At 41.3% G+C, this 27,091-nt stretch overlaps 1 protein-coding gene across 8 annotated transcripts in view; it reads left to right on the forward strand.

Moving 5' to 3' along the window:
• asxl2 (ASXL transcriptional regulator 2) overlaps positions 1-27,091 on the forward strand; it is a 232,264-nt gene that overhangs the window by 25,286 nt on the left and 179,887 nt on the right. Inside the window, exon 1 of one of the 8 annotated variants that reach the window (XM_078213009.1) lies at positions 18,533-18,989. The exons of 6 other annotated variants lie outside the window; for them this stretch is intronic. The gene's annotated coding sequence lies outside the window, so the exon portion shown is untranslated. Of the gene's footprint in view, positions 1-18,532; positions 18,990-27,091 lie in introns of those variants that run through there. One more of the 8 variants, XM_078213004.1, reaches the window with a different exon arrangement.

Raw genomic sequence — 27,091 nt, forward strand, 5'->3', positions numbered from 1 at the left:
GCCCTGATCTCTGGAGGTTGGTTGTTTGAAGCATCATTGGAAAAGCTCAGCTGGCCAAGAAGGGGGCCAGGAGAAAATAAGAGGGCAGCAAATCGAGCACCTTCTCAGCCCACTTTCGTCCTCTGCAGCAAGTGTGGCAGAGACTGCCATGCTGGAGTGAGGCTCTTGAGTCACCCCAGGCAATGCCTGATACAGAGTTGACCATCACAGTGCAAACAATTGTCTCACAGGATGGAAGGCTACCACAATATTATCTGAACAACATCTTTACTCTTCCATTTATGATAGCTCTTGCAGGTGCTAATTATATCAGAATCGGGATGATAGAATTATTAAATGGTAGGACCTTGTAAATCCAGTTCATGTTGGAAGGATGAATGTCTGAACTCGCTGCCACTTTGGAAATAAATTTGGGAAACTTTACAGTGAGCAAAAAGTACACAACATAACACTGCAGCAATTCAGGGCCAATTAGAAGCATCATCAGAGACCACAAAGATTGCAGTTGTGAAAGAAAATCACAGTAGGTGTGAATTCCGCTGGCGGGATTTTCTGGTCCCACCGACGGCGACTCCCCGTTGCGGGTTTCCCAGTGGCGAAGGGTGCGAACAATGGGAAATCCCATTGACAGTGGTGGGATGGGAAGATCTCTCCCTGTGCTTTTCACCACCAACTGTGTATTTGGACTTTCCTCATTCCTGATCCTTATATTCATTGGTATTTTTGTACCTTAAATTTAGTCCATTTTATTGCAGCCACTGCCATCGCTCATTACCCTAGAGTTATCTTCATCTGCTTGCGAGCATCTCAACGTTGCCTAACTGTGCTGTCACTATCCCCATTCTTTGTAGTTTCGTCCCATTCTCCCCACAACCATCCAGTTACTTATTTTACCCTTTATTCATGAAGCATATACTCACCCTTGTCCATTGCAACTCCTGGACATCCAACTTTATTTTTTCACCTGAATTGCTTGTTAACGTTATTAACCCTGTCCCTCTTGCCCTTCTTTGTGTACACCTCTTTCAAAACTTTTATTATCACTGCTCAAGAAATCCACCTTAAGCACCCCCATTCTCTCCAAATGCCACTCTATCCCAAACGCCCTCTTCGTATCTAAAGCCCTGAATATGTTGTTGCCTTGCAACGATGTTACTGCTTCAGTCACCATTCCTTATTTCATTCCTTTCGGCTAAACATAGCAGCAAAACAGCACTGATGAGTTGGATCCATTGTGAATCTGAATCTTGATGATGCGTGTCAATAGCAAATGAAAAAGAAAATCCATGACTATCTTGCTGTACCTTAACTTAGTGATTTCCTTCTGCTTTATAGCCATGCCAGCACCCTCCACTCTTCTAATTCTAGATTTTTCATTCCCTCTCCTTCATCTGCTGCTGTTTATTCAGTCACTGTGTCCCAATTTTCTGACATTATTTGCCTCCAATTTGCCATTGCCCTCCTGATTTGGATATAGAAGTAGAGATGAGTTTGCCCTTGCCTTGAACTAATGCCCTACCAAGAATTTAAAAATGGCTTGGTGGGAAAGGTATGTGTTCCTAACTCATGAATAAGAGACAATTTGATTGTAGTGACAAGTCCTTCTTGAACTAGGGTGCAATTGAATTACACGCTTGGCACCCTTGTTGCAGATCCTGTGGTTACTCTTAGGAGCCACTTATAATTTAGTGCATTCTGATTTTGTGTTGGTGCTCAACTAAGTCCTCCAAATCTTTGAGAAAATGCAAGTTGATCTGAAGGATGAGGCTGCAAACGAAGCCTTCAATTGTTCTGCTCTGTAGGCAGTGTGGTCTTAATATTGATGCTTTATTTGTTGCTGATCGAAAAGTCTCTATGTCCAATATTTTTGACTTTTGCAACTTTGCAAGTACTGTGAAACGTGCCATTACTGTTGACATGAAAAAGTAGCCTGCATTTTAAGATCATCATATCGGATATTTTCATTCCATCCTTGTTGGCTGAATACTATGCATTCAGTTTGAATACTGTATTTTGGATCATTCTTGAAGTGGAGAAGAGGAGCCGCAGAGACAGATTCAGAGCTAAGACCATTAAATGCAATACCTATTCTGTGGAACCAGTTTTGCTGCGTCTTTAAATGGTAGTGAGTACAGAAGTTGTGAATCCTAACAAAAAAGTGTGGTATATGATTGAGTCAGGAGTAATGTGAAAGCTGTCTATCACAAACATTTTAGAAACTCTTAATGATTTGCATAAGGAAGCTCAGAAGTGAGATCCATTTGTTGTCACAGTCCGTATTGTGTTATGCAATTCATCGTTGTGTGAATAACTATAAAATTATATGAATAAAAATAACTGCATGCATAGTTCATCTGCAGTGGTTATTAGCAACTCCAGTTCAACTGATGTCCCAGGAATCTGAAACACTCCCCCTCACACCACCTCTTCAGCCTCATATTCATCTGATATATCCTTCTATTTCGACCCTGACTAGCACATGGCACTGGTGATAAACTTGAGATTACGACCTTTTGAGGTCCTACATTTCCGCTTACTTCCTGATTCTATATTCTGCTTTTAGGACCTCATCCCTTTTTTTCACCTACTTCGTTTGTACCAAATGTGTCCTATGACCACTGGCTGTTCACCCTCCCCCTTCAGAATGGCCTGTAGCTGCTCCGAGACATCCTTGACCCTTGTACCAGGGAGGCAACATACCATCCTGGAGTCTCGTTCTTGGCCTATCTAGAAATGTCTATCTCTTCCCCTTGCAATTGAATCCTCTACACTCCCATTCCCATACTTTTACTCCTCCCCTGTGCTGCAGAGCCAATCGTGGTGTACTGAATTTGGCTTTTCTGCTTTCTCCTGAGAGGCGATTCTCCTTCACAGCATTCAAAGCAGTATATCTATTTTGAAGGGGAATAGCCACAGGAAATTCCTGCATTGCCTGCCTAGTCACCTTGCTCTGCCTGGTGGTCACTCATTCCCTTTCTGCCTGTGGAGTCTTAGCCTGCAGTGTGACCACCTCTCTTGTGCATGCTATCCACCATATCCTGCACCTTGCAAATGCTTCACAGTATCCCCAGCTCGGGCTGTTTCCTGCACATGTGCTGTCTCTGGGTACTGGAAATGTTCCTGGCTTCTCACGTAGAGGAGGAAGAGCACACCACCGCTTTGAACACTCCTATCCCTTTAAATTAAATAAAACCGTTGGAAGATACATAATATCAAACAACATTAATTACTCTATGCCCCCTCTTCCTTGCAGAATATATTCCTTACAAACGATGACCCACAAAATAAGATCTTGAAAACTATATGCGATAAAAGTAGTGAATACTTACCTGACCATACTCACCCAATCAGCTGCTTTCAGTTTCCCTGCATCACTTTTGAATCCTAACCTCACCTCAGGAGATCCAAACTAGCACTTTGCTCTCCGTCTCGCTCTTTCTCACACTCCTTTACCAATCAAGCTCCCCTCTCAGCTTTGCCCTTTCTGTTGTTCCTTTATCCTCCCTCAGTTTCCGCTCTCTAAGTTTATCTTATTTTGCCTTAACTTAATTCGAATTTACTTCTCAATTTCTACTGCTTCTTACTGAAATTCAAGGCGCTACTTCTTTATAAATTATATATTTTATTTTAAGCTATCCAAACACAATCCCTAACAGCAGCTTCTCACCAATCAATGAACTTATTCTTTTCCTGTGATGTCACGTCTGGATTTCTTTTTCAAACTCAGCCCACTACCTCACGACAAGGTCTGCTTGTCTCTGCTCTCAAAAGGTAAGTGAAGGCCACGAGCCTCGCTCTCTTTTTATTCCCTTCCCAGTAAAGTGTCCCTCACAGGTCCTGCTTTCTCCCAAAAGGTAAGTCATTTGTTTTCTCTGGGCCCTCTCTGTCCCTATTCCTCCTTTATAAACTGTCGACCTGCAACATCTCCCGGTTCCGATGAAAGATCATTGAAAGGAACTGTTAACGCAAACTTGCTCTTCACAGATCTGCCTTGCCTCCTCTATTTTCTGTTTTTATTTCAGATTTACAGCATCTACAGTATTTTGCTTTCTTTCCTGATGTATAACACACTTGTTTCTTAATGTTACATGATTAAGCTGCATCATCTTGTATCATAATGAAAGCTGCGCAATATGTACAGAGGTGAATTTGTTAATGTAAGCGAACAGTCATCATGCAATAAAAATCATCTGTGTGGTATTGTCTATGAATTTTTCTGTCAAACTTGAAGTTATTGGGAAATCATCTGCTAAAGTGTTTTATATGGTTTATTTATTTGAAGGGGAGCTACAAGAAATGCAAAATCTGTATTCAAATAGGTGTAGAATGAAAGGATTGTTTAATAGCATAGTAACATAGAATAGAATCCCTACGGTACAGAAAGAGGCCATTCGGCTCATCGAGTGCACCGACCACAATCCCACCCAGGCCCTACCCCCATATCCCTACATATTTTACCCACTAATCCCTCTGACCAACTCATCTCAGGACACTAAGGGGCAATTTTTAGCATGGCCAATCAACCTAACCCGCACATCTTTGGACTGTGGGAGGAAACCGGAGCACCCGGAGGAAACCCACGCAGACACGAGGAGAATGTGCAAACTCCACACAGACAGTGACCCAAGCCGGGAATCAAACCCAGGTCCCTGGAGCTGTGAAGCAGCAGTGCTAACCACTGTGCTACCGTGCCGCCCCTAATATTTTGCGCAAGATAAAACAATTGGTCCTTTTTTAAGAGTTGCCATTGCTTCCGGTTAATCACCTGCTTACTAAATAACGCTACCTAGGTTTCCTACTTTCTTTCAACATTCAATATTCCAAGTCCCCAAGGCCTTGAATCCTGTGGCTGACAGAAGAATTTTCCTGAATCCAAATTATCCATTGCTGTGAAAATCTTGAAGACCTCTCTGCTCCTCATTTTTACTGAGTAAAGTTCCACCATACACAAACTTTTCACATGACACCACCCTGTAACTTCAGGTATCAGCCCTTCACAGTCCACTTCTTTATTACCTCTAACAATTTGCATCTTTCCTGTGATGCAGAGACTAAAATGGAATACAACATTCTAGATGTAATCTCACTGAAGTCAGTTTGACTTGGAAATAATCCCCTTCAATTCACGTACTAGCATTTATTTGCTTTCTTCATTCAGTGATAACATTGAACTTATAGTTCTACCAACCTTTCTATCAAAACTCCTTGGCATTTTTCTTGCTTTGCTGTAATAACCATTTCATTTATAATCTATCTAATCCTATGACTTCATACTCAGCCATCTTGAACTCTCTATTTCATCTTTCTGCCCCTGGCCTGGCCTGTCCGGGTCCCTCTGGATGGTTAATCATTACTGATCACTGTAACAAACTCTGTACCGTATGCTAATTTACATACCTTGAATAACTTTGCACCCACTAAGTTGGTTAAAAAAAAAATGTTGAGAAGCACAGCAACCCCAATATCAACGCCTGTAGGACTCTCCCTACTAAGTAAGGAATTTGCACTTTGAATGCTCACTGGAGACCTGTGCCCTTTGTTACTGACCTTTCAGCCAAAAATATGTTCATTAAGTACAGAAGATGGGGCAGTGATTTATCTAAGGTAGCCATGCAAATCAGTGCTAAGTAATTTGAACCTGCCATTATCTAACTGCTTCCACATTGCATTAATATGTTATGTTGGCTCTTGGATATTCTTCCTACCTTATTGAGAGTATTTTTTGCTTCTAATGTGTCACAATTCTAGTCTTGTTCAATATCAAGAGAAAAACATTTCTCTATGGTATTTATAACTAATTTCTATGAACTGAATTGTGAAATTTCGAAGACTTGTCTTTTTTATTTTGCAAACCGCAATTGAATACAAGTCAAGTGTTAATGGAAATTTCATTCTGTTTGTTTGAATATCTGAAACAGTACACTTAAGGGAGTAGGAACTCTGAGATGCATAAAACTCTTTGCAATATAAAGCAAATGACCATTTAACTATGTTTGCTGGACCTATCAATTTTAGTGCATCTTCAATTTGTTTGTGGTGTAATTTTGTTGATGAGCAAAATGCACTTGCATCAGTGCAGTTTGTTATTACCAGGGCCTGATCCTCATGGCAACAGTCAGAGCCATCATACTGTTTTTAGTTATTATCATGGATGGTGCGTGAGTCAAAGTGCTGTACTGATAGCACTTGCATGCACTTAAGGCTATGTTTAATGGAGATGTTTAATGGGCCTCCCCCTTGACTGGAGAGCACAGGCTGATGGGGGTTCAACACAGGTTCAAATTCAAATCCCAGCATGGGTAGAATTTAAAAGAAATTAATACATCTGGAATATAAAGCGAGTCTCAGTCATGGTGATCAGGAAACTATAATCGATTATCATAAAAATCCATCTGATCCAATAATAGCCTTTATTGAAGGAAATTAATCTTACCTGGCCTGTCCTGTGACTCCAGACCCATAGTAATGACTCTTCAATGCCCTCTGAAATGGCCGAGCAAACTATCCAGTTTGAGATGGGCCACAACTGCCAACAATACCCACATCCGATGAAAAAAAAACTTCAAACCTCTGTTGACTTCACAATTAACAGGCAGTTTCTTGATTCATATTTCAGTTTGTTGGGGCTGATTAACATATCTTTTAACTTTCTTGTGCTTTTCCCGATTGAATTGATCCATTCAAATCTTTCAAATCTTTTCATTTCTTTGAAGATTTTCACAAACTTCATTCCTGGAGGTTAAACCTTCTTAGCTGTTCTTTGTATGAGAACTTAATATCTTTATTTCTTGATGTTGACCTGTTGTGTTCCCCTCTCAGCTTTATTTTAGTCAGTTCTATAAAGGGTAGATCATGCTTTTTGGTTCTGACAAAGGGTATGTATCTTCCTGGACTCTAGCTCCGTCTTTTCTCTTTTCTGATGTTGATGGACCTGTAGTTTATTTTCAGCACTTCCTCATTTTATTTTAGATATTTTAGCATTTGTGGTGTTTCTGTTTGTCTTACTTTGATGAATGAGGTTTCCTAATTGGTTTCTGGAATTCCATAAACACACTAGCCCACAACTTAATATTAGCTGACAAAAAATTAACATGTTTATCTATGTCTTCCTCTGTGGGGTGTTTTAATGGCAAGTGACTCCATTTAAAATAAACCTGGCCCTGTCTGTGCTAAAATAGTAGAAGAATGTCAGACAAAAGCATTTAGATTTTATTAATACTATCAGAAAAAAGGTCGTTTCTAGGACATTGTGCTCGAGGGCATGAGGTTAGATAATGCAGTCCTGGTTGTTAAAAAGGGAAAAAAAAAACTAGAATTGGAAAATTTAGCACTAGTTTGGACTAATGTAAGTGCAGGGGAAATGCCTTGTAAACATTTTGCTGGATGCTACTAAGGTTCATCCGAACAACCCAGGAACTGTACGAATTAGCTTGAAGTTAGGCCCATGGCTCACTAAGCTTCTGGAATTCTTTTGAGGAAGTAGCTAAGTTTGTAGAGGAGGCTGTTCAATGATATAATTGAAAAGATTTTTAAAAAAAGCTTTGATAGAGTTCTTTATCTGAATATTTTGGAGATGAAAGTAATGGCACTCTGTAGCTGGATTGAAAACCTGTTAATAATGAAAAGCATTGTTTGCTTTGTAGCTTGTCCGTTTGGAAGAACAAATAGTAGTCGAACTAATAAGAACAAATAGCATGGACTGCGGTGGTTCTAGAAGGTGTCTCACCACCACCTTCTCAAAGGTAATTAGGGATGGGCAATAAATACTGGCTTAACCAGCAATGCCTAAATCCTGAGAATGAATTTAAAAAATTATAACTTGAGGGTCTTGGAAAAAGTACGAGAGCACAACAGTAACATGTCATATAATGTAGGCATGATTTGGATACATGCATTAAGGTTCCAGCAATAATGATGGTTGTTTTCTCACACCTTTATTGAAATGTGCTTTATGTTTATCTTTTACAGCATCTCTGTTTCTCTCCTATCTCATATCCAGCCTCAGGGCTATATGTTTAACGGCAGAGTACAAAGTGCAAAACGTTCAGAATAGACTTCAGAAAATTAAGTGTTTGATTATAGTTCAGACTAGAACTGCAAATCTGGAGTTTAACTTGAAAGGTAAGTGATCACAGAGGAGTGGGCCCTATTAAAAATGAGCCCTGTTAAATCTCGCCCAAGTCTGAGAGTTCATGCTAACTTAGATATCTGTGGTTTGTTTCTTGTAACTTGAAGTTGAAAATGTGGACTTGTTCATGTTGAGAAATTACACTTGTGCTGATTGCTATTACTTTATTTTTCGTACACACCTGACGGTGGAAGAAAGATTGTAGATTGTACATACCTTGTGTTAACTTAATTAAAATTAAATCAAAAATTGCTGGAAATGCATCGTCAGTGATCATGCATCAGGGGAAAGTTCAGTTAATGCTTCAGGTTTACACCTGATGGGGTTGGAGGCCATTGAAGCCCCCAGATGGTCAGGACCATGGCTGGGCAGTGTCTGCTGGGCAGTGTCCACTGGGCACCCTGGCACTGCCCACTAGACAACATAATGCCAGGGCCGTGCCGTGGGGGTGGGCCAATGCTGGGGGGCAAGGAGGGGAACTGTACAGAAGGGGAAGGCAAGGGAAGGAGCTTTGTGGGGTGGAGGCAAGGAGGAAAGCTCTGCAGGGGGGAGGCAAGGGGGAGCTCTGCGAGGAAAAGGCAAGGGTGGAGCTCTGTAGTGAGGGTATGCAAGGGAGCTGATCAGGAGATGAATAGTGCTTGGCAATGGGGGATGTGCAGAGGGATGATTGGCAAAGGGAGGCTGAGGAGAGGATGAGCTGCAGAGCGGGTCATAGGGGGGACTCATCGGGAGGGTCCCGATGTTATGATGCTGGCGATTGTGTTGCCCTGGGGGGGTTACACTGCAGATGATTGGGGTGGGGGGTTAATATCCTTGGAGGAGGGGTGGTGGCTGAAGATCTCTGAGTGGACTGGGAGATCGGGGCGCCTCTGCAATGGCACCCCGAGTAGTCGCCAGCTGGCTTCCCCGACAAGCTTAGTCTCCACTCCCTACTGGAGTGAATCTCCCAACTACCAAAAAAATTTATAGTTTGAGAAGATTGTGCAGGTTTTATACTCCAGTTTTCAGGTTTTTATGACACTCAGAGCGATTTTATGAAAAAAAATTCTAAGTGCCGAATAAGCGAGAAAGTGGGAGAGAACCACACTTTTTTTGGGGCGAGCTGCAAGTTGCGATCTTATGTCACTTAGTGCAAAAAAATTGCCAGGGTGCAATTTTCTCCAGCAGCAGTCATGGCGGGATAGGGAGGGGCGCAGTGGAGTAGGCTCACTGGGGAAGCCAGCTGCTGAGCTCTTGGCCGCCAGTATCACTGCTTCCCCTCCGCTCCCTCAACCATCACCCTTGCCTACAGAGTTCGCTCCCTTCCCGATCACCACCCCTGCAGAGTTCCACTTCCCTCCCCGATCACTACCCCTGCAAAGCTCCTCTTTCTCTCCCCCCCCCCCCCCCCCCCCATCATAGATCCAGTTCTGGCCCAACCCCCTTGGCACTGCCCTTGCACAACTATGGTCCCCAGTGGACAGTGCCAGGGTACCAGTCAGGCAGTGCCAGGCTGGCATTGCCCATGGGCTTGATAGCCCTGTAAGAGTTTTAACAACACCAGGTTAAAGTCCAACAGGTTTATTTGGTAGCAAATACCACCAGCCTTCGGAGCGCTGCTCCTTCGTCAGATGGACACCATCTGACGAAGGAGCAGCGCGCCGAAGGCTGGTGGTATTTGCTACCAAATAAACCTGTTGGACTTTAACCTGGTGTTGTTAAAATTCTGACTGTGTTCACCCCAGTCCAATGCCGGCATCTCCACATCTTGATAGCCCAGCCAGTGACTACTTCCATAACTTTCCTGATGATCAAGTTTAGACTGATGGAGTGGCAACACAGATCGTCAGCATCAGGGCATTGGGACCCCTCCGATGAATCACCCCCCTGCACGTTCCCCTTTTGCCAGTCACCCCCCCCTCACCTTTGCATTGGATTTGTCCTGTTTTTTCTGGCCGGGATATAACAGGACAATTTTTCATATTGTTGGGCACATGCCAGTGTTGTGGCTATACTGGAAGTTTTTGGCTAAGGATGCAGCCAGTTCCAGAGTACAAGTTTTCAGCACTTACTGGAAAGTTTTCAGAGCCCATGGCCCTTGGAGTATCCAGTGCCTTCAGCCGTTTCGATTCACTCCACATGAGATCAAGAATTGGCTGAAGACAGTCAGCTGTAATGCAGGGAACCCTGAGAAGAGGCCGAGATCGCTCATTCACTGGGCATCTTTTACACTGATGTGAAGGGCTCCCACATGATTGAGGATGATGGTGACACAGTGGTAACATCACTGGACTAGTATTACAGCAGCCCAGCTTATTGCTCTGGAAACTCAGGTTCAAATCCACCATGGATTTTAAGTTAAATGAATAAATCTTTAATTATAAAGCTGGTCAGTAATGGTGACTAGGACAGTGATGATCAATTGTTGTAAAAATCCATCTGGTTCATTGATGCCCTTGAGGGAAGAAATCTGCCTTCCTCACCCAGACTGGCCCTCATGTGACTTCAGACCCACAGTAAGGTGGTTAACTCTTAATTGTGCTTGGAAATTGTCTGGCAAGCCAGTTGATTCAAGGGGCAATTAAGGACGGGCAACAAATGCTGACCTTGCCAGCGATGCTCACATCCACTGAAAGAATAAAAAATAAAGGATATTTAAAAATCAGGAAAAAGGAGAATGGAGCCGTAACAGTAACTGCAACAAAGACTGAGAAACTGGAAGAAAGGGATGAATTCTTACAGGAATTGTTAGCATTAGTGGGTTTCTAATGGATATCTTGCAATCCAAAAGCAGGTTAACATTTTGGATGTTGGCCCACAGTGTTGGCAAGAGAGAAGGAAAGTGAAAATCCGAGACGAACTATGTAAAGGTCAGGAATGGATGGAAATTAGGGCACAGTTAAGGGTGTTTTCATGATCACAGTGTGAGAGCAGGAAGCAGAAATCCACATGAGTCACCAGTGTAACAGGAGGACATGAATAAAGGAAACCTGAGTAGTATTGAAACAAAGAATGTTCCACATAGCCTAAAAAAGGACAAGTACAGCTCAGTCTCCCATAGCAACATTTTTAAACTGGAGTATGTGAGCAGTGTTAAAGGTATTTATTCAAGGTCATGCCAAGCAGAAGAGGAGGTGGTTGGTGACTGGGCTCCTATTCAAGAAAAAGCAGCACTTCAGTCCCACAGCTGGTTTTTTACCAAAAGGTCTAAAGGAGCTAGGAAAATAAGATATGGGCTGGAGAATGTAAAATAGTCTTAGTGGCAGTGGTTATCAGAGGAACTCTGCATGTAAAGGATAGAGACAAGAGACGGGGGAGGGGGATAATTGTCAAGATATAGGAAAAGTAATTCAGTGAGATAGCAAATGTAAATTAAGGTATGTGATGACAGACCTAGTGATGCATTTTGGGAAGGAAATTGAAACAGTGGTGTAGGGTTATGGTATAAATAAGTTGAATAACTGATTAAATTTAGAGTTTTGGTGACGATTCAGATATTTTTAGATTGATCTGCAGAATACACCCGTGGCCTCTCGCTATGAACAATGTTATTTCCTCAAAAGTCAACAGGAGGAGAATTAACTAATGTGACATTTTTCCTCTGTTTTTCTTTGAATAATAAGTCACCGATTATTATTACTATCCTGTTTATTCAACTTCTCTCCTTATCTCTCTGCTTTTTGACTCAGGTACACATTTGTAATAATCTTGCAAATCATTTAGGTGAGATATTTGTGACTCTTAAAACATACAAGATTGGCCAATATAAATTATTTTTCTTGTCTTTTGTCAAGCCAAAGCTGCCTATCGTGCTGTGTTTTGGATAACCTTTGCTTCCCTTGGAGAAAACCTCCTTAACAAGGTGTATCAGCTGGTGCTAACCAGTCTGCGGTGGGAAGCAAGGTGGGGCGATGGATTTTGCAACAAGCTCTTGCAGTGCTACAGCATGTGCGAGTGACTGGATCCTGCAAGGTTATTCTGGATTGACCAGGAATTGAAAGTAAATCTCTTGGACACTGCAGCCTCAGAAAAATAAAATACTTGGGCACTTGAAGAAAATTTGCAATTTTTAAAAGCACTATTTATTGATGATGAAAATATTGGAGATCGGGGAATAAAGGAAGTTTGACTGAGAAGGGTAATTGGAGGCAGCAGATCATTTGATGTAAGCCTCCATTAATGCGTCCACCCAGAGTTGTCAGCCCTCAGTCCCATATGCTTTGCTGCTCATCATTTGTAAAGTTTATTACCATAATGTGGGTGAGGTTCACTGACCATGTAGTACTTTGAGCTGAATCTGGGAACATCTGGAACAACTAATTACTCATTTGAGCTGCCAGGCTTTCAATTCTAATGCACAGGGAATATGATTTCTGGCACAATATCAAATTAAGAGTTGCATTGTGGTCTCTCGATGATTCACTGCTTCCATTGCACAGAGAACTAGGTACTGCTATTGTATTCAGTGTGGTTCATTAGTTTAACTGTAGAAGATCATCTATTTCCCTACTCTACATGTGTTTCGAGTTTGATTCAAAGAATTGTTACAGTGCAGAAGGAGGCCATTTGGCCCATTGTATCTGCATCAGCTTTCCTTCCTCAGTGGAATGTAAATATTCCTGTTTAATGATAAAGGATGGAGTCCGCATTAGGAGTAAATGTATGCTGGAAGATGACTTTCTGTACATCTAGATGGACAAAAGCAAGAGGAGGATTTTGTAGCTATGTCCACCCCTGCTGCTGAGAGTTGCAGGTGTTGTCATTGAGCCATTGACATGTACAGAGCATGGTGTCTAGCTTCCTTTCCTGGTTCTCATGTTAGTCGGCATTGTTAACACAAGAATTAGGAGCAGGAGAAGGTCGTTCTGTCCCTTGAACCTGCTTCACCATTGAGTAGGATTTTCTCTCCTTGGGTGTTATGGTGAGAAAAACAGGTCATTTCAGGTCAAAAATGAGTTCTGATAGAAGGTTTTTGACCTGAAACTTTGACTTTCTCTCAGATGCTGCCTGATCTGTTCCGTATTTCCAGCATTTTCTGTTTCTATCTGAAAACATGTCTGTTTCCACACGTATGCTGATGACACCCAGCTCTACCACACCACCACCACCTCTCACTCCCTCCATCATCTCTAAATTGCTGTACACAATGGGTGCGCTGTGCTGATTTTTTTTGTTTATTTGTTTTTACCTTTTACCATTTCATTCTTTCTCCTGCTGACTTATTTTAATGGACTGCACAATGGCTTCAGGGGCAGCTTTTCAGGGAATCTTATTCGCTAGATGCGTATATACAGTCTGTCACCAGTTGCTCTTTAGTGTGAGAATAACACCAGATAAATGCTAGCTCCTGCAGTCTGCTGCTACCATTTCCAGGATATTTTATTTCAGTTCTCATGCTCTGCTTCTTTAGGCAGCACTCACCTTTTCTGCCATTGCTTCTTTGAAACCAGTTGCTGGTAAGTTAGTCGGCAAGAACAGCCGTGGATGGCCTCCATTGTGGTTTTCCCTGGAGAGCAATGAGTGAAAGATAGTACAGCTGAGAGGTAAAAGTTGAGTTCCTTTAGCAGTATGTCAAGCCCAGCTCAATCCTGGCAAGTGTATTTTTGCCCTTCAAGGTCTGAGGTAGGCGAGTTATTTTATCCATCTGGAAAAGATGAAAGACTGAGAGAACCCATCTAAGATTCGAATACTCAACTAATTTGTGCCCAGAACTGTATATTCAATGGAACATGTTCTGGTTTTATCTGCTCGTGACCTGTTCCACAGCAGCATAACTGAGACCGTGAATTTGCTGAGGATTCACAACATTGAATGGATGTGCAGCACTGTCATCATACCTGCTGTTTCTAGCAATTTTTGTCTACTCTATTTACATTTTTGATACAGTATTATTGACATTTTCTGAATGGAACTTTCCTGGGCCTATGAGTTCTGTATATTTAAATTTTGGGTAAACTTCGACTTTGATATTTGGCTGAAACAAGACATAATGAAATAGAAAAGCTGCCAGTTCTATCGTTTCTTATTGTACATTGAATTCTGCAACTCGCTTGTCAATGATTAACTTAAGATTTGCTGGTTTAATTTTTAAACTTTTATCACTTTTAGCAGGGCGGCACGGTAGCACAGTGGTTAGCACTGCTGCTTCACAGCGCCAGGGTCCCGGGTTCGATTCCCGGCTCGGGTCACTGTCTGTGTGGAGTTTGCACATTCTCCTCGTGTCTGCGTGGGTTTCCTCCGGGTGCTCCGGTTTCCTCCCACAGTCCAAAGATGTGCGGGTTAGGTTGATTGGCCAGGTTAAAAAATTGCCCCTTAGAGTCCTGGGATGTGTAGGTTAGAGGGATTAGCGGGTAAAAAATGTGGGGGTAGGGCCTGGGTGGGATTGTGGTCGGTGCAGACTCGATGGGCCGAATGGCCTCCTTCTGCACTGTAGGGTTTCTATGATTCTATGATCACTTCCACTCCACCATTGCATGTCTACGAACAAATGTATGTAGTTCAGAATGGCAGTATGAGGAGTAAGACTGCAGTTTCTTTGTGGTGGACTGAGATTGGTTACTCCTGGCACTGTATTCTGGAATTAACAACTGAAAAGGCATGTGGCATCATCATGTGTTCATAAAATTAGCATAAGGTAAGTGAAGCTTCTGACAAAGTTTGCTCGCTTGAATGGTAGATTTTGCAATGTGTGCACAATTACTTTTTAACCTAATCCAAAACAAATCGAAAGAAATTGTTCTTCATTGTGAACATAATTGGATTTTCCCTCAGAGTTTATCCCCTTTCCTCTAGATTTTGCTGACTGATTGTCTCGATTCTTGCAGGGAAGCAGTAAATGTGAATGTAGAGAACAACAAATCTGGCAAGGTTGGGAATGTGGGGGCCCTGCTCATCTTGTTTGATTGTTTCCAGAGATCCACTCGATATCTGGGCAGATTGACTACCTGGTTGGCAGATGGGAGTGGGAATCTAATGGCAGGAGGCAGAGAGTCAGTGAATGGATGGAATTCCCTGCAGCTATGTGATATTGCTGGGCTGGTAAGGGAGGGGAGATTGCAGGGGTTTGCTTTTAACCAGATATCGTGGAAATACTAAGATTGGAGATACCCTGAAGATGGTTTGAATGTTGGGATTGGCCTTGAGGGACCTTGGGGAATACTACATCTTTAGCCCACACAGAGTTCAGAGAAAGGTAAACTTTAAAAACTAATGAGTCTCTTTTTAGAATTTTAAACCCTTATGACAGTTTCTGCCCTGAGAGGGAGGCAACTAAGGGGAGTGGGTTTGATGGTGCAGTGGAGGAAGATGATTAAATTTGAGACCACTGATTCTACAGATGCTTTCAGCTTTTCAACACTTTGGCAAGGTCACTATTCTTCATCCATTATTCTAAGAGAGCATCAGCAGACTGTTCAAGCATGGAACCCATTTCCATTGAACCCTATTATCTTCACTGTTGTCCAAACCCACTCACTTTGCATCAAGAGCTCAATGGATTGTAATCCGAAGTACAAACGCTAGCCTTTCCCTTCCTTTGACAATCTGAAGACAATTACACTGCCCTGCCACCATCCTGAATGTTTAAAAATGCAATGAGTGGAATCATCCTCTCCCACCATCAGTGGAATTTGTGGCAGATGGGAGTCGAAGACATGGAAGGATGTAAAAATCGACGTTAGGAAATGAGTCCGGGATCTTCCTCTGCCAACATTCATGGTGGGTTGATGGTGGTAACTGAAGCTCGGCGGGAACCCATTTTGCATCTCGAACATGCTCATTAAAACCTCAACACATCAGAATCGTGTGTCCCCAGTAAGTCTGATTTTAACATGCAATTCTGATCCTAATTGATGACTACCATAATTTGTATGCTAAACCAGAAACCTGTACGTTTAGTATTCCAGCTCTCTTTAGAAGCAATTTTCACAGAGCAATATTTGTATGTCCCATGCACCCACTTTCACTGAAGGCTTGGAGTCCACTGGCTGATTTACAGTAGTTTTTTTTGAGAGCAGATATCCACTCCATCTGACGAAGGGGCAGCGCTCCGAAAGCTAATGGCATTTGCTACCAAATAAACATGTTGGACTTTAACCTGGTGTTGTTAAAACTCTCACTGATTTACAGTAGCTCAGGACCCGATGAAAAAAGTGCACAGGTTCTTGGATATGATTCCGGAGTCCTGGTGGAGAACATCCAGAAGAGAAAGAATGTCCTGTATTTTCAATGGGGGAAGGAGCCAATTTTATCCTCCTGCAGCACCTGATGTTTCTCTTGTCTAGTCTCCTCCCATACTTCCTGCAGACCAAATAAGACGCTTAGAGAAATAACATGACCAAACAGCAGATATACCAACCTTGCCATCTCATAAAACAAGAGACAAATTCTGAAAAAAATCAAGAAACTTGGTACAATGATCAAAGGGACCATGGATGTATCTCGAAAGCTCACTGCAGAGCAATCCAGAAGCTGAAGCACTGTTACTTTGAGCTTGAAATCTGAAGCTGCCTTTTTCCAGATGATCCTGTAGTCTGAATCACAGAGCGCAGTTATTGGGGGGCCATTCCTCACTGCTGTGTTTAAAATCATCAACCAATTGCCTCATATGTAGCACTATAAATTGAAATCAAACAACTTACCAACTCTACTATTAGTCGCTTGGGTTACTATTGAGGTTAACATGCAACTGCCATGAACTCTCAAAATTCTGCTGTGATTAAAAAGCATTTAATTCACAATGTAAGATGAAAAATTGATTTCTAGGAATACTATTTGGCAAGGGATAAGCTTCAGGCTTTACATAGTCCTGGCAAGGCAGGCAACAAGGCAGCTTCAGGATTGCAAAGCAACGTGCTTTGGCAGGCCCTCACTTATGGATGGATCCCTCTGCAGACAGCTCTCTGGAGTCTAAGTGGAGGCACAAGCATACTTCATCGGGTACATACGTGTAGGTCCGAACCAGAGAACGTGCACAGAATGATTGCAGATGAAGCTGAATTTGACTGAGAAATCAAACCTCTTGCTTTGTGTGAATTGGCATGTCTGATGCCCTGCTTCCCATGGTGACTCCTGTACATTGTCCAATATAGTACAGCAGCACAACCCTCATTCTTTTTAGGTGAAATCCTCAGCAATTTTCCAGAATAAATGTTTATAGAATATTGGTGAAGTCTTGATAAAATGTCCCAGAAAGACTGTTGATGTGTTGTAAATGTTCTCTTCACACCATCACAAGTGATCTGTAGAAAGTGATATGCCTTTAAGGAGTGCTCTGAATTCTCAGCAAAAACTTGCTTTCTTTTCTTCAGTTGGTTGCTGTTCAGAGAGGGTGTTATGTTAAATGCTGTCCACCAAAATGCTGTGAAATTTGATTAATGATGGCCAACAAGCAATTAAAGTGGTAATCAGGGCCTTAACAATCCTCCTGGTGGCTGTTCCTAATGCAAGCTTCAAATCTTTTACCAAGGTGGCATCTTAGACGCCACACTGGTTAAAATGGTATTGCAGGCCAAGACCTCATCTTGGAGATTCTTTAGAGGCTGAAAGAATTGTCCAAAATCACTCCCTGATGTCCTTTAAAAGAAACAGCAGCCCGTTTCCCCCACCTTGCTCTTTGTGTAGACCGTTCCAATACTAGAGGTAGGCAAATTATGTGTTCACTCATGTTCGTGCTGCTAAACAATTCAGTTGTCTTATTTTTATAAAATTTATTTATTTCCATTCTTTCTGGAAAGTTTCTCAACTTTCTCCTGATGGAAGTCTACAAAATTATGAGAGGCATAGATAAGGTGGATAGACAGAGGCTTTTTCCCAGGGTGGAAGGGTTGACTGCTAGAGGGCCCAGGTTTAAGGTGAGAGGTGGTAAGTTTGGGGAGACACATAGGAAAGTTTTTCACACAGAGGGTGATGGGTGCCTGGAACACACTGCGAGTGGAGGTGGTGGAAGCAGGCATGTTAGCAACGTTCAAGGTGTATCTTGATAGACACATGAACGTGAGGCGAACAGAGGGATAGAAACTGCATATCAGCGCATTTGGTGGGTCCTGTGCTGAATTGTTCTTTGTTCGTGCTATCAGCCCAGTGAATGGGGAATTGACACGAGAGACCAATTTCCTATTTTATCACATTGAGACGTGTGTATGTCCAGCACAGTAGATTGCCAAGACATGAACACTTTCACATTCTGCTTTGAAAATCAACCAGAAAGCCTCTTAAACTTTAAGTGAATCTTTGCACAATCCATTAACAACAGATACGGTCTCCTTAGTAAGAAGAACATATTGGCAAAACAAGTCAGCATTTACATATATGGGGTTGTTTACCATGTTCAGAACTTGTTCTGCTCCACTGCACAACAGTGGGTTAAACATCTGGAAAAAGATGCTTGAACCACACGCAAGTTGAATTGTAATTTCCCCTAATAGCAGCTGCAAAATTCTTTTCAAATGCAGCCTTTTAAAGTTGACTGTTTCTAAGCCTGTGGTGAATAGCTTTCATTCCTACATTATTGAGGCTGCTTCAGTAACTTGTCTCTGTAATTTGAGAGAAGTTCGTTTTAATGACTACTCAACAAATGGAAGCTGGATTTGAAGGACTTGCTGTACATTCTTTTTCTCAAACAATGCAGCCTAAACTGTTCAGTTTCTCAGACATTTGCCTAGTTGTGAGGAAGATGAGATGTTTGAAGGACATCAGGTTTTGCTTTTAGTGTTTTTTATTCCCGGAGATTACAAAAAACTGAAAAACAACAGGCGCTTGGAAAGCAGCCAGCTGCAACACTATAACGTTTGGAAATACAGAAGGGCTTCGAGGGCGCAGTGTGTTGCTGGTGTAATGCTGCAAATTTGGAGTGCTTGGTATTGTCAGCAGCACTTTCCCACAGGTTGGTAAATAAAGTTTTAAATGATTGATATGTGTCACTCGACATAATTTGATAGTATAAGCAATTCAGTTTAACCTTTTGTGGATTGCTACAGTCTACCTATCGAGCAAAATAAGTTTAATGGTGATGTGGATGGCAATGGTGAAAGTTCAGAATTTTATATTTCACTTGGCCTTGCCTATGAAGTAGAGACTTGTCGCATGTCGACAAAGGTGTTTTCATTGTTGTCTGTAATCTTCAGCATTTATGTGCTTTTAAAAGAATCAACAAACTCAATTTAAAGGTAGGAGAAATGGTGATACAGTGCACAATTTAAGTTATCAGATAATGTTTTTGTGAAGGTTAAACATAGTGATTGTCCTGGAAAAGTTAAAGTTTATTTATTAGTCACAAGTAAGGCTTACATTAACACTGCAATGAAGTTACTGTGAAATTCCCCATTTGAACCTTAATTTAGATTCTGATTTTATCTCCCAAGAAACTATTCAACATTGTAGCAATCAATGAATACCTCGTTTATTTATGTATGTACTCCACAGAACAGGTTAGAGTTGGGCGCACAGACCAAAGAGATCTACACTGGGTAAATTCTGAAATTTAAATAGGTCCAATTCAGAAGTTAATTTCGACCTCATGTGATTTAATTATTTTCATTTCCTTTCATTAAAATTGGCACAATTGTATTAATTTTTGTAAATCATTTCTGTTATGAAATAAATGCTTCTGTTCCTCAGATTGCACGTTTTGTTCTACCTGTATTTACAGCCTGGTCAACAGTGTACACTGTTGCATTATGCCTTGTGTCATTGCACGCTATTGCAGGTTGCTTCTTCTCAAAATTCGCCCAGCTAAATTTACCCGTTTTTTTTCACTTCAACATTTTTTTGTATGCATGTTCGCAGTTAATTTATATGACCCCCATTAGGCTGTTCAATTCGCTAAAATCCTGATAATTCATAACCATTTAACACTGAGTCATACCAAAAAAAAGCCCAGTGTAGTTTAGTAACAAATGACTGTTAATTAAGATACACTTGTGATTGTAATGATGAAGACAAAGCTCTCTCATGGAGATTGCAGGAGATCAGCCACGTACCATCTTTCCCATGCTGTCACTGCAAGTGGTCCTGACATATGTTGATGTCGATTGAGTAACCATGTTGGGTGTTGTTTAATAATAACAATAATCTTCAGATGTTAATTTTGTGACAAATGTATTTTAGAAGCTGTCATGGGAGGTGGTATTAAAGAGTTAGCTAAATTTTCTTTTTACACACTAATAATAAGTGGGGAAATATCGATCTCTACAATGCAGATTGTTATATGATAGTTCAAAATCTTATTTAATTGCAGTAAAGCACCATATTAGAATATAATGTTGGAATTGCATGAAAAATAGATGACAGCATTTTTTACACATCAAAAAATATGCTGTCAGTGCCTTGATGTGTTTTCGTGAAGAATCTGAATCAGTCACTGTGGCTTGAATAAATAGAAATTCTTTTTAGTTTAAAAATGCAATCAGAACGTTTCAGTGTAAAGAAGGAAAAACCTTCAGGTTACAATGTGGTAACATTTATGGCACTGTACTAGTTCTGAACAACTTGGATGATTTATTTTTCAACTTATTGTGGTGTGTGAAATATTTATGAATGGGTTTTGGGAACATGAGAAGGCTGTAATTTTTGTTTTCTCTTTGTCAACAATTTTCTCGATTGCCTTCCCCTCCTTCCTGGGATACAATCCCACAGATACTTGCCACTGACCAGCTCAAATGACTACTACCATTTGTGTGTGAGCCTAAGCAATGCCTGTTGTCTCTTAAACTCTACACAGGATAGTCAGGGAAGATTGCTGCCAAATCCAAAATTATCTGTCATTTGTTATGCACATTTCTAGCTGATGATTAGGAATATGAACCCTGGTTGATTTTATGTAATTCAGGGCACCGACACCATATAATTAATGCATCAAGTTGCCACCCCGGTTAAAATAGGTTAGCCTGCCTCAGATCAGAGTCAAGTTTCCTTCTTCCAGCTCTGTTTTCTCAGTAGTTGAACTTTCTCAAGAATGCAGCTAAAAATTTAAAAATTCAAGAAAATTAAGGTATTGATTCCTGAAGCAGAAAGGAAGTGATGAGCAATATTTTTAGGGAAGAACTGTAGTGTACTGAGAAAGTCCAGCAGTTTCTGGCAGGAATAGTTGTATTCAGTTGTGCACAAACTGAGCTGTAACTTCAGTCCTGATCAAGAATTCAAACAGAACTAAGCTTGTTAGTTCTTTGCTGTGTTTGATCTGTGATTCAGTCTATGACTCTATGGTTATAATGTTTTTGGTCTAGTTCTTGAAAAAACACATTAATTCTTCTTGTCTCTGCTGTGAGCTATGTGTATGTGATATTGAAAAACAGTCGAACTAGTCATTCATTGCATGAGCATGAATAAAAATTCGAAATGTGGATGCCAGGTTTAAACTTAGCTGGACTCTGCAATTTGCAAACTGCAGAGCTGGAACAGACAATATTCACGTAGCCAGGCCTTGGACAATCAACTTTCTGTCGAAACCAGGCAGGCCTGGAACTGCCTGGCCAGATGCTGATGGCCACATTGTTTCAGAATGAACTGCTGTTTGCACCTCCAGTGAATCTACTTTGTTAGAAGAATGCTACACACACTTGGTGGCACCCAGCTCAGTGGGAGGCCGGAGACATAGCGTAACAAGGACAGCATTTGATAATTGAAAGTTCAAAACCATGTGGCCTCCAGATCTGGAAAGTAGTCATCTCATTGGATCTTCCTGCCCCTGTCCGAAGTTAGTATTGGACACAGGCCACAGAATCTTAGAGAAGGGAGCGAAGATGGCAATACAAGGGACAAACTGGTGCCACAGCACTCTCTGCTTTTACACCTTCTTCAACAGCATTTACAGAGAGCACCTTTGACTGGCAACCAAGCAGCACAGCACCTCCAACTCCTTGTACTTCGTGGCGAGCATCATCAGACTGACCAGATCCAGAAGACCACCCCAGTGAGATAACCTGAAGACCAGAACCAGCTCTAGACAAGAAGGGAAGCTCAAATCAATGCCTGTAGATCTTGAAATATCAGCCAACCCACGAAGATCAAGGAACAGCCTGTCCCAGCCTTATTGAATGGGTGTTACCAATCTTTTCAGACAGTTTAAATGCAGTGACAGGAACCTGTGAATAGTGTGTAGTGAATCCTTGGAAGCAGGTGTTAGAAGTAGATAGTTAGTGTAGATTTGAGACTGTTTACTGAAGAGTCCTGTGAAGAGATTGATAGAGTTTAATTGAAGTACAATAGTCAAGTCTGATAAGTAGTGCTTTTCCTTGATAAAGTGCTCAGTAAAGTTTTGTTGGACCTTCACCTGACTCTTGTCACCTTTGTATATCTCACTGTGTAACGTGCCTGGGTTAAAAAGGGTGATTGCAAACTGGTTAAAGTTAGTCAGGGTATACTTACCCACCTTTCACTTTATGCCAGTGGGTTCAGAATGGCTGCCATATTTGCCAACATCCCTCCTTGTGGAAGTAGTGTATTGTGTGAAGCCTTTTGAGACATTTTGCATGACACACTTAATAAATGCAAATATTTTAGATTCTGTGACTAGAGTAACTGTCAATCATTAATTGCAGTCAGTGAATCAAGTTCAGATTCAGTGGGAACTAGTTTGTTCGCAATTTCTAGCATTGGCAAATATTTCAAGGCTCTGGAGAGAGCACAGAAAGGTTTTAAATGAACGTTACTTGGCATGAGGGACTTAGTTATGTGGAGACGAGACAATCTGGACAGTTCTCCGAAGAATAGAGAAGGTCAATGAGACATTTACTTGAGCTGTTCAGAATTCTGAAGGGTTTTTAATGGAGTAAATAAGAAGAAATTCCACTGTTGGCAGGAAGGAAGAGGACAAAAAAATTAAGATAATTGGTAATAAAATATGAAGGTTTGGGATGTGCTGAGATCCATTTACTATGAAGGAAATTCAATTTCCTTAAGTCACCAATGTTAAAAAGAACGGTGGAAGTGGTAAATGAGACAACCAGATATTGATGGAGAGTACTTTATGGTATCACCCAGGATGTCTTGTTGAAAACAGTCAGGTCAAGAGCCACTCTGGTGGATATGTAGATATCTACTTATCCCCTTTTAACTACTTTTATTAGGGGAATTGAAAATTGCACAAAATTAACTTTCTTTCAGATAATGGATTTTCTTTATTGCAAGCAACAACAACTTGCATTTACCCAAGAACCTTTTCCATAATAGAACAGCCCAAGAACCTCATAGGAGCATGAGCAAATAACATTTGACAATGAGCTACAGAAGGAGATATTTGGACGGCTTACTGCTTGGTTAAAGAGGTAGGTTTTAAGGAGTGTCTTAAAGGAGGAGAGGGTGATAAAGAGGTGGAGAGGTTTATGGAGGGAATTCCAGAGCTTAAGATAAAGGCAGCTGAAAAGTGAGGTATTAGAAATGGGGATCGTACAGGAGGCCAGATTTAGAGAGTACAGAGATATCATGGGTATGGTGCAGCCATCGGGAGGAGCAAGGAAGAGTTTGAATTTGAAAACACCGATGCGAATTTTAAAATTCAGGCGTTCCATTTTGGGTTTGAGTGACAGTTTGTATGATGGTGCACTGCTTTTTGACTGTCTGTCAACTTATTTTGATTAATACTTATAATCATCTCTAATAGTATTTGCAGGATGGACAGATTTTTGAAGAGTTTTTTGTTTTCCTCTTGATGTTACCACTGCTGTTCAATAACCTGAGTGACATCTATAATGATTCACGTTCTGACCATATTATATTTCATAGAATCCTAGAAACCCTACAGTGCAGAAAGAGGCCATTCGGCCCATTGAGTCTGCACCGACCACAATCCCACCCAGGCCCTACCTATTTTATCCCTACATATTTTACCCGCTAATCCCTCTAACCTACGCACTAAGGGGCAATTTTTAGCATGGCCAATCAACCTAACCCGCACATCTTTGTTATTGTAAAGGTTGCTGTGGTTTACCTGAAGTTATTAGTGTCACTCTATTTGAGCGAATGGATGTGGGCTACATGGCATATTGTGTATCTGAGTCTTCAGGGACAATAGTGCTCTTATGTTTTAGAAGAAACTGGAATACCATTAAATGCAAGTGACTCCAACCTGTTTGTACCTGTTCTATCAACAGAATGATGTGGCTGTCAGCCCAACAAACTCGATTAGGGTCAACAGGCTGCTATAGAACAATTTCAATATGTATCACAATGTGTGCAGGACTGTGCAATGTTGTGTTAGCTGTTGTTGATGGACCATGTTATTATGGGGATTCTCTAATGCAGAACTAACACTGGGTGGATGCTCATGGACTTGAATGACTTGAGGGGTCATCATATCATTTTCAAACTAAATCTATGCCCAAAGCATTATAAGTTCAGAGCACACATCTTTGTACAATCATGTAGTAGTGAGCTTTTTGATAAGTTTGATACGGAGCTATATTCCTGCTGTCCAGTGGAAAACTTTATATTATTGTCAGAAAATAATCTGCTTTCCTTGGAGTGGGAAACTTGTAAATGTTTCAGGATAAACAAAATTGATTATTAGAGCAGAACTGAAGTGAACTTTTTTAACATCTGCTTTTTTTCTCATGTTTATTGTGCAAACTCATATTGTGCAATCTCATAGTGAATGTTATTTGTGGCACAGCCTCAGTGAAAGTGTGACATTCATGAGATATTATCCTATCTGGCATTACTTTTTAATGCATTCAGTATGGTCCTCCCAGAAACTCCAGGTGACTTATTTACCTAAAGCACAGCAAACTTTGGAACGTAAGAAAACATAATTTGACACATTGAAGTTCATTGTTGCATTTCACACATTAATAATGTTTTTCATGATATTGAAATAATCGGAACCTTTTTACGCCTCCAGTATCTTTCTTCTCACTGACTTCAAATATCATTTTCTTAACATTGATTCCAGATTTACTTTTCACTTAATTCCATGTCTTCTAGTTTTACACATTTGGGCAGAGTTAAATTATGCACCCAGAGGTAGGCTGGGAGGTGGAGTGACCTCTATACACAGACAGGAATGTGTGAGATGGGGAGCCCATCACCTTCCTGATTTCACCCTGACTCTCCATTGGCCATGCTAAATTCTCCCTCAGTGCACCCGAACAGGCACTGGAGTATGGTGACTAGGGGAGTTTCACAGTAACTTCATTGCAGTGTTAATGTAAGCCTACTTGTGATCAGAATACATAAATTTTAAACTTTAAATCCGGGGAGGAAAGGATCAAGAAGAGCCTTCCTGCCCAGAAGCCAATAGAAGCCATTAAATGGCCACTTAAGGGCCTCATCCTGCCACAGCTGATTTTGAACCTCCGCTGGGTGGAGGCCACGCTGTGTGGGCAACTTACCAAAACACTGGCAGGTATGCCTGCCGCCTGTTGGGCTCTTCCTCCCATTTGGATAACTCATGCCCAATGAGTTGCCGAAGTGTGAAGATGCTTACCTACCTGAAAAACTATAATCCCATTTTCCCTGCCCTCTTCTCATCATTGGGACTCCCTGTTGGCCCCGGCAATCCTGCCCTTGCTCCAGACTTGCACCCTGCAGCCTGGGCTTCCTAAAATATCGGCAGTCGCCACTGATTCTGTGGCGAGGACTCCTGACATCAACCTGACTGACACTAAATCGAGGTGAGTAGAGGTTAGGAATTTCAGTAGTGGAGTTGCCACTGTCTCTTCAGCCAGTGAACTGCCATGAGCATTAAATTCCATTCTTGGTGTCCTTTGAAGCCATGATATGATTTTTCCTGCCTTTCTGGCTGTATTTATCAAGGTTCTATCGAGTCTTTACATGAGATTGTGAAGAAAAACACTACCTATGCTGGGGCATGCAATTTTAAAATCAAGAGCAAGAGTAGATTATATTTTATTCACTAAGCATATAATCTTCTAAATAATTTGTATTCTGATAAAAGTTGGCACAACAACTCTATGGGCTAATGAAAAGTAGAAGAGTATAATTATCAATGTTGGTCATGTCAGTTGCAATAGTTTTAATAAATTGAAAATCTGAAATTTATCGCATCTGTTTAATCGCTAGTGAGATCTATCACAGCCCATTTGGGTGGGGATTGTTCAAAGCAACTTAGTTTATACTTTGATCATTTTATGTGCATTCAGCAATCATGTTGAGTAGAGTTATGGAAATTTAGACGGCTTGCCTTGTGGATCAAAATACATGTGAAATCTGCTATCAATTGTGCCGTTAGCATATTGCATGTTCGGTGTGGCAATTCCTGAGAAATGGGTGAGGGACTGAGAAACCTCACAATGCCTCCAAAGTGGATGGCATTGAGTTGATTCCACCCAGCTTGAAGACTATGTCACAATGCTGCTGGCAAGTCGCTGCTCTACCTCTGGGAGATGGACAGTACATGCAGCTGGTTTGTGGGTCTACATCTGTACTGTTACCATGGCAACCCTGTGAAACCATAGAGAAAAGTCTCACAACACCAGGTTAAAGTCCAACAGGTTTATTTGGCAGCACAAGCTTTCGGAGTGCTGCTCCTTCATCAGGTGAGTGAGGACTTGTGTTCACAAACAGGGCATATAGAGACACAAACTCAATTTATAAGATAATGGTTGGAATGCGAGTCTTTACAGGTAATCAAGTCTTAAAGGTACAGACAATGTGAGTGGAGAGAGGGCCAAGCACAAGTTAAAGAGATGTGTGAACCTCTTGATGAAGGAGCAGCGCTCCGAAAGCTTGTGCTGCCAAATAAACCTGTTGAACTGTTGGTGTTGTGAGACTTCTTACTGTGCTTACCCCAGTCCAACGCCGGCATCTCCACATCATGGAAACCATAGAGATTCAGAGGTGTTCCCACCATCTGTGTCTACAACCTCCTAAGAGGGTTATATGCTTGCATTCTTAGTTTTATGACCTTTTTTCATTCAGATCCACTATGAGGAGAGACTGGGATTATACTCATTGGAATTCAGAAGAATGAGGGGAGATCTTATAGAAACCAATAAGACTATGAAGGGAATAGATGAGATAGCAACAGGG

This window comes from Mustelus asterias, chromosome 5 (genome assembly GCF_964213995.1).
Source record: "Mustelus asterias chromosome 5, sMusAst1.hap1.1, whole genome shotgun sequence".
NCBI lineage: Eukaryota > Metazoa > Chordata > Chondrichthyes > Carcharhiniformes > Triakidae > Mustelus > Mustelus asterias.